Source organism: Apodemus sylvaticus, chromosome 10 (genome assembly GCF_947179515.1).
Source record: "Apodemus sylvaticus chromosome 10, mApoSyl1.1, whole genome shotgun sequence".
Taxonomy (NCBI): Eukaryota; Metazoa; Chordata; class Mammalia; order Rodentia; family Muridae; genus Apodemus; species Apodemus sylvaticus.
In genome coordinates this window covers 1,350,700-1,357,944 of record NC_067481.1, presented here as the reverse complement: position 1 = coordinate 1,357,944, position 7,245 = coordinate 1,350,700, and the positions used below count along the sequence as shown (strand labels likewise).

Below are 7,245 nucleotides of genomic sequence, written 5' to 3'. Positions count from 1 at the left end.
TGTCCCCCTCTCCTGGGAGCTGTGAACCTCGGAGGGAGGTCTGGCATGCGCTTGTCAGTGTTCAGTGTTTGGGAGAGAGGCCTAGCTGTATGTTAGGGTGGAGTGTTGTGTAGTGGGTGTTGTGGGGGCTTCTGTCACCAAGCTTGCGTATGTATGGTCTCTGAGGCACTAGTTGACTTGGCATGTTATACTGTCTTAGGGGTTAGGATACCTGACTTTGGGGTTAACTGTTTAGAGTGTTTATGTTCTTTGTTTTGCTTGTCCTCCTTTTGAAGGCTTGTTGAATAAAGTTGATGTTTTAAATGTTACTCTTTAATGTGTATGGTTTTGCCTCTACAATACTGTCTTCATACCTGATACTCAGCAGCCAGTAGAGGGCATCAGACCTCCTGAAGCCAAAGTTACTGACAGTTTTGAACACTATTTGGGTGCTTTAAATTGAGTGTGGATCCTCTAGAAGAGTAACCAGTGCTTATAACTGCTGAGCTATCTTTGTAGCCTCAGTTTTCAGTGTTTATTGGAGGCCCTGTGCAGTTTTCCTAAGTAAGTCTTGATGGAGTAACCTCCCCAACTTCTGGGTCAGGGGGACAGGGGGGATTGTGGGACTCTAGCCCTACAGAGCTGGGAACATGGCACAGTGAATTTCGCTCTTTTCTGAGTCACGTGGGGGAGTTTGTAGTATCTCCTGTGACAGTCTTCATAACCAGCAAGTGTGTAAGGGTTTAAAATAAGAAAGAGCTCTGTGTTGAAGTTGTGTGTCATCTAGTTGACACAAGTGTGTGCCCTAGAAGTTGGAAGGGATCTGTGGACCAATCCATATGTCAGATCTACCAGTGTGAGACAGAGTCACACCTCAGCACTGGCTGGGCCTGCAGATGGAAGGAAACAGGAAGAGGGTAAGGTGCCATGCACCTCATCAGTGGACACTGAGTGCCCATTTAGAAATATCTGCCGTTCTGTGGGCGTCCCTGGCTGGGGTCACCTTCTGGTCGTTCAGTTAAAAGTTGTTCAGATAAAAGACACAAGGGTTCCAATCCTGGGGTCATCTTGCTGGTCAGTTAACCACATGATAGGATCTGATTATAGGTTTTCTTAGTTTTTTTGTTTTGTTTTGTTTTGTTTTGTTTTGTTTTAAAACAAGGTCTTACTATATAGTCCAGGCTAACCTCCTGCAACAGACTACTGAATACAGGGATTACAGGTATTTGTCAAACCCTCACCTCAAACATTGCTCTCTTACTAACTTTGATGTCTTCCAGAGGTGTCTTAATCCTTAAGTCACTTAGGGTTCTGACGCTCATTCCTGGAGAGATGGCGGTCAGCGTGTTGTGTAAAGGACACGGTAAGGAGGCAGCCTTGGTATTCTGTCTCCTTCAGGTACCTGGAGCCTGTGGGTCAATGGATAACCTAACTCTCTTCCCTAACAAAGTGGGCTTTTCCCTTCTGTGGTCCCTCCTCTTTCTCCTTCCTGGTTAAGGTTTGGTTTTTTGGTTTTTTGGTTTTTTTTCTTTTGAGGGGAGGTTGAGACATGGTTTCTCTGGAAACAGCCTTGGCTGTCCCGGAACTCACTTTGTAGATCATGCTGGCCTTGAACTCACAGAAATCTGCCTGCCTCTGCCTCCCCAGTACTGGGATTAAAGCTGTGAGACACCAGGGTCTGGCTTGCTTGTATGTTTCCAGATGGATTTGTGTCTCTGACTATATGTGTGCACAAAGCCCAGAATAAGGGACCAGGTGTCCTCTAGCCTATCCCTGCCTGTCCCTGAGATAGGATCTCTAGAACCTGGATCTTGTGTTTTTCTCAACTAGGCTGGAAGCCAAGACCCAGGCATCTGCCTGTCTCCACCTATTTCCCTCAGAGCTGGGGTTGCTGGCATGAGTTAGACATGTGCTTTGTTGCATGGTGCTAGGATCCAAACCAGTACTTACAGGTGCACAGTAAGCTGAACCATCTCTCCAGCCTTCAGGCTTTTAATAAGTTAATTACATTTATTTATTGTGGGGGGTTCAGGGAGGGATGGTTGTGAGTACACTGCATCACAGCATAAAGTTGAGGTGACATTCGCACAACAATAATAGCACTCAACACAGAGGGTCGTTCTGTCTTTCACCATGTGTGTCTATGAGATTGACCTCAGACTGTCAGTCTTGGAAGCAAATCTTTACCTGCTGAGCCATCTCACTGGCTTCCAGACTTCTCTTTTAGATAATCTCACTGTAGTGTGATATTCTGGGGGTGGGGGTGGGGAGTTGTCAGGCCATCCAGGAGATCCCCAGTTCTGTTCAGTGAGTTTGTACTGACTGCTCATTTCTTCTCATCTAAAAATAAAGAGAAAGAAAATTCGACCCAGAATAAACTCCAGAAGAATCATGCACAGGTATATTGATGCTTCTAGTAGTATCACTCACAATAGTAAAAATTAGAAGCTCGATGCCCAACAAGACACGAGCAGATAAATCGTGGGGATCCATACACAGGAATATTAGTGACAAAAAGACAGCAGGGCTTCCTTCTTACACATGGTGAGACCCCCCAAAGCGTCATGTAAGTGAACGAGGACTGTCAAAAGCACATGCTGGGGCCTGAGTTTATATATGACATCCAGAGCAGACCAGTCCTTAGGGACAGTAGGTGGAGAGGCGACTGGGGCCTGGGTGGGGTGGCTGAATGGGTATAGGCATTTTCAAGAGTGACAGAAATGTTCTAGAATCAGGTGTAGTGGGGTTGGCTGTGCACACTGTGAACTCATTAAGTGCCAGTGAATTTTTCATATCAAGTCATTTTGTTGTATAAATGTCACCTCAGCTTAATTGGATGTTGCAGTTCCAGGGTGCCAGCCAGATAAGGAATCACCACCCTTTCCCCAGAGCACCTGTGTGGGACACCAAACCAGATGCACATCTAAGAGCAGCTGTGTATCTACTGCCTATGGAAAGGCTGGCCTCTGCTTCCTCAATCCTGTCACTCCCGCAAGCCAAGCCCTGTCACTCCCTTCTGCGTTCTCAGCTTGCCAGTCTCGTAAGGTTTGTTGTTCCAAACATTAAACAATTATTTGTGGTTGACTTGAAATTCAAATTTAATTGAGTTCTGTATTGTTTTTATCAGACAGTGCTGCCTGGCTATGCATCTGTAGGGGACTGGGCCTCTGAGCAAAACAGAAAGCAGGACGTATAGACAGGTATGGGGCACCAGAGCAGTTTATCCTCAGTGGCTGTTACCAGAGTTTCAGGAGTCAGTGCCAGGGCCCTGGTAGCCCTGGGAGCTTTGGCTGGGCCACCTGTCTTCCACAGGTCAATTAAACAAGTAATAATGAAAAGCAGAAAAAGAGTTTTTAACTTTAATTTTTTTCAAATGCTATTTCTAATGATGGTTCTTAAATGATTTAACCTTCCTTGTAACCCACCACCCACCAGAGGTAGTGGAAAAGAAAGGATAAGGGGAGGATGGTTGCCAGGGGGAAGTGGACCTGTTTAGAAAGGTTTTTTTGAAGCAACCCCCGTCTGTGTTGTCTGGAAACCGGCAGTTCAGTTCACAGGTTAGCAGGCCATGGCAACTTGATCCACTCACAAACTCCTCTCGGATACACCAGCACTCCAGGTCAGTAATGTCAGGTTAGCAACAACGGTGATGTGACCTGACAGAGACAGCTAGGCCTTAGTCTCAGTCAGCAGGAGAGACCAACAGGAACACCAAGAAAAGTTCTCAGCTGTGCCTCTCTCAGGGAAGTGAAGATCAACGAAGATTCGAGTACAAGCAAGCTACGCTCTGTCTCCGTCACTCTGCGAAATCTGATTTCTACCCTCCACACAACACGTGTCTTGCCTCAATTCGTGTCTTGCCTCATCACATGCATCCAATCAGCCCGAGTCCTTGGAAGAGGCAAGAAACTGCAGCACACCACCAGAAGTTTTTTGGTGCAGTTTCTCTCTGTGGCATCCCAACAAATGCAGCTGAACCACGCATTGTAAGGCGGGCCAATACATGCGTGTCGTTAGCAAAGAATCCTTCATCACGTGTCCTTTCACATGCTTGCTTTAGCAGAACATTCTCTCTCCTGTGTCTGCTTCAGCGAAATATTCCTTCAGGAGTCTGCCTCAGCCTTTCACACCTGCGTCTACTTCTACAAAGCATTCCTTTACGTGCCTGCCCCAGCAAAACACCATCCAACTGACTTTCCAAAGAAAGTCAGTTTCCTTAAGTTTCCACTTCAAGAGTTATTCAACATAGTCATGTTAAATGAAGGATGATTCAGATATTAAACTGATAAGAACAGATACTATATTTGATCTTAGCCAAGAAGCCCAAAAGTAACAATGTTATCACACTAGGAAAAGTTAAAAAAAAAAAAAAAAGACCCAGTGACCCTCAAGTCTGTCCACCGGGTTCTAACATGAGGTTTAAAGAGAAGGCAGGGTGTATACATAGCTAACTAGTCCAACCCTCTCCCCCTCTCAGCTCAGACCCTACTGCAGGGTGATCTGTCCAGTTGTCAGAGCTGTGTGGAGTCTCTTTGTGGGGCACACATTCCACTATGGCTGGCAGCAGACATGCCCTTCCTTCCCAGAAGCCTGAGATTCCTGGGGAAATACCACGTCTCTGGGTTCCATTGTTTCCCACAGTAAGATAGTCAAATAGAGAGAGGCCCGAGTATCTTTATAATCCTAATTTTCATTCCTGCCAGGATGCTTACACTGTGGCTCCCATTCCAGAAACATCTACTGAGAGTCTGCCACATGTCAGGAGAACACCAAATCCCAGGAGGAGGCCCAAAGTGACCACCTTGGGTGGCGGCTCCTCCTACTGGTGCTGGCTGGTTCCTGTCTGTTCTCTAGATGTCCTTTGTCCTTGAGACATCCAGATTCCCCAGTTCTCTGTGTTCTGTGCCATCAGGCAACATCAAGACAAAAGGCTCCACTGCTGACCACAACCGTATCTGGTCCCCATCTTACCCCTACTGCTCTTAGAGTGTCCTAGGTCTGGACACCCTGCCCATAGGGAATCTATCTATAGATTAGATTACCCCTCTTGGGGTTGGGGAGGAGCCTCTTGGGGTGGAGATGCTCCCATTCCTCGAATGGTGACTAAACTCTAATGGCCAGACCCTGGACAGTTGGTAGAAATGAATTCCAGATCCTGACTCTTCAAAATGAAGTAACCGCAGAAGAGGAATTGGGGTTCTGTATCCAGGAACGTGAATGATGGCGATGAAGACCAGGAATAATGCCCTGCTTACTCTGGTGTTGATATTTCCGTCAACTTGATACAATATAGAACTTGTGTGGAAAGAGGAACCTCAACTGAGAAAACGTCTCCCTCAGGTTGCCCATAGCGTGTCGATAGTGCAGTCGATAGTGCATTCTCTCCATTAATGATTGATGTGGGGGGGCCCAGGAACTGGGGGGAGGGGTGACACCTCTGGGCAAACAGTCCTGAGCAAACAGTCCTTGCTTGGCCTGAGAAAGCAGGCCAAGCAAGCCATGTGAGCAGTGCTCCTCCGCGGCCTCTGCTTCACTTCTGCCTGCCTTGAGTTCCTGCCCTGACTTTCTTTCCTGCTGGACTATAACTGTAACCTAGAAAAACTCTGTCCTCTACAAGCAGTCTTTGGTCATGGTGTTTATCACAGCAGTAGAAACCCAAGACCACCAAATCAGTCCCATTCTGCAATTTCTTTGCATTGGTTTTAAGTCCAACTTCAGAAGGCTTTAGTCCCAGGAACTTGCAGGAAATTCAGCTGGGTGGTGACATAAGACACCAAGGGTGTGTATCTTGCAGGGACCCTGGAGAGGCCACAACACACCCACACACACCCCCCACAAGCTCTGGCCCCGTGTTTAGGAATAGAGTGCCAGGTTACCCCATGTTTGTCTCCTCCCAAACAGTGATATGGACCAAACCCTCCTGAAACTTGGGACTAAGGGTAACATATATAAGGGCCTGAAACCACATGGACACGTCCCCAAGGCTACTCCCTTAGGCTGATGTGTTCTGAGAAAGGGAGGAAGCCCTGTTGGCGGGGAATATCATGGAGGGATTGTTGGGAATTCCCTGTAGAAGGTAGGAGGTATAGGTGTGCTGGCCTGCATGTCTTTCTGCAACTAAGTTTGAGCCTCTCACACATCAGCAGTCCTGGGACCACTATACCATGTTTCTGATCTCAGGCAAAATTCCAGCTTTACACAGACCAAGGACACTATCTCCTCTGTTGCCACAAGGAAGGGACAGATTGAGTGGTACTAACAGCTTGAGATTGGGGTCTCCTTGTCATATTCAGTGTGCCATGGGGGCTGCTGGTTTCATAATCTCCTCTTGTCACATCCTGGCCCAGAACAGTGGTATCACCCTCCCCACCCCAGTCCTTCCTCCAAGATCCCCCTAAGCAGCCCACGATACCTTCCCCACACTCAGCCAGAGCCAGAGGCTGCACAGACCCTTAGACATTCTGGATGGCTACATGAGCCTGGTGGTTCCTCCCACAGACCACAACCTCCTTGAAAGGTAAAACTGTGATGTCACCTTTCCCTAACCAGCATGGTTGCCAAATATCACCTAGAGCCCCAGCCTTGTGCCACCGCTTCACGATAAAGACTCGCCGAACTCCCACAATACCCTGAAAGGCTAGCTACATCTGAGTTGCATTTCACAGATGGGGAAACTGAGGTACAGAAGGATGCTGCAGCCGCAGCCCTGGCTTCTTAGATTGTATGTCTGACCCAGAACCTGTGATGGACACGTGTTCCTGGGAACCCTGGAAACCTACCAAGGTGTGCCTGGGAGGGTGTAGAGCTAGTCAGAGTGGCACGTGAATTCCTGTCAGCCATTCCTGTCAGCCGAGTGAAAAGAAAACAGAAGCAGGGCGGTGGTGGCGCACACCTTAAATCCCAGCACTTGGGAGGCAGAGGCAGGCGGATTTCTGTAGACCAGCCTGGTCTACAGAGTGAGTTCCAGGACAGCCAGGGCTACACAGAGAAACCCTGTCTCAAAAAAACAAAAAAAGAAAAAAGAAAAAAAGAAAGAAAACGAAGAAAATGGTAAGTGCACTATGGTGTCATTTGTGACAAAATTTAAATACATTATTAACTACATATGGGAAAGCCACATGTGGTCCAAAACCAAAACAAACAACCAAACAAAAAAACGGGAGGCAGAGGAGTTCTGCTTAAACATCAGTCTGAAGTAACTACGAGAAACGCTGTCACTTCATGCCACCTCCAGACGGAGGAGGTGTGTCTTTTGCTCACTCCATG

At 47.4% G+C, this 7,245-nt stretch overlaps 1 pseudogene; it reads right to left on the bottom strand.

Annotated features, from left to right (window-relative positions):
- Positions 1–4,210: 4,210 nt before the first annotated feature.
- On the bottom strand, positions 4,211–4,313 carry LOC127695748 (uncharacterized; annotated as a pseudogene).
- Positions 4,314–7,245: the final 2,932 nt, after the last annotated feature.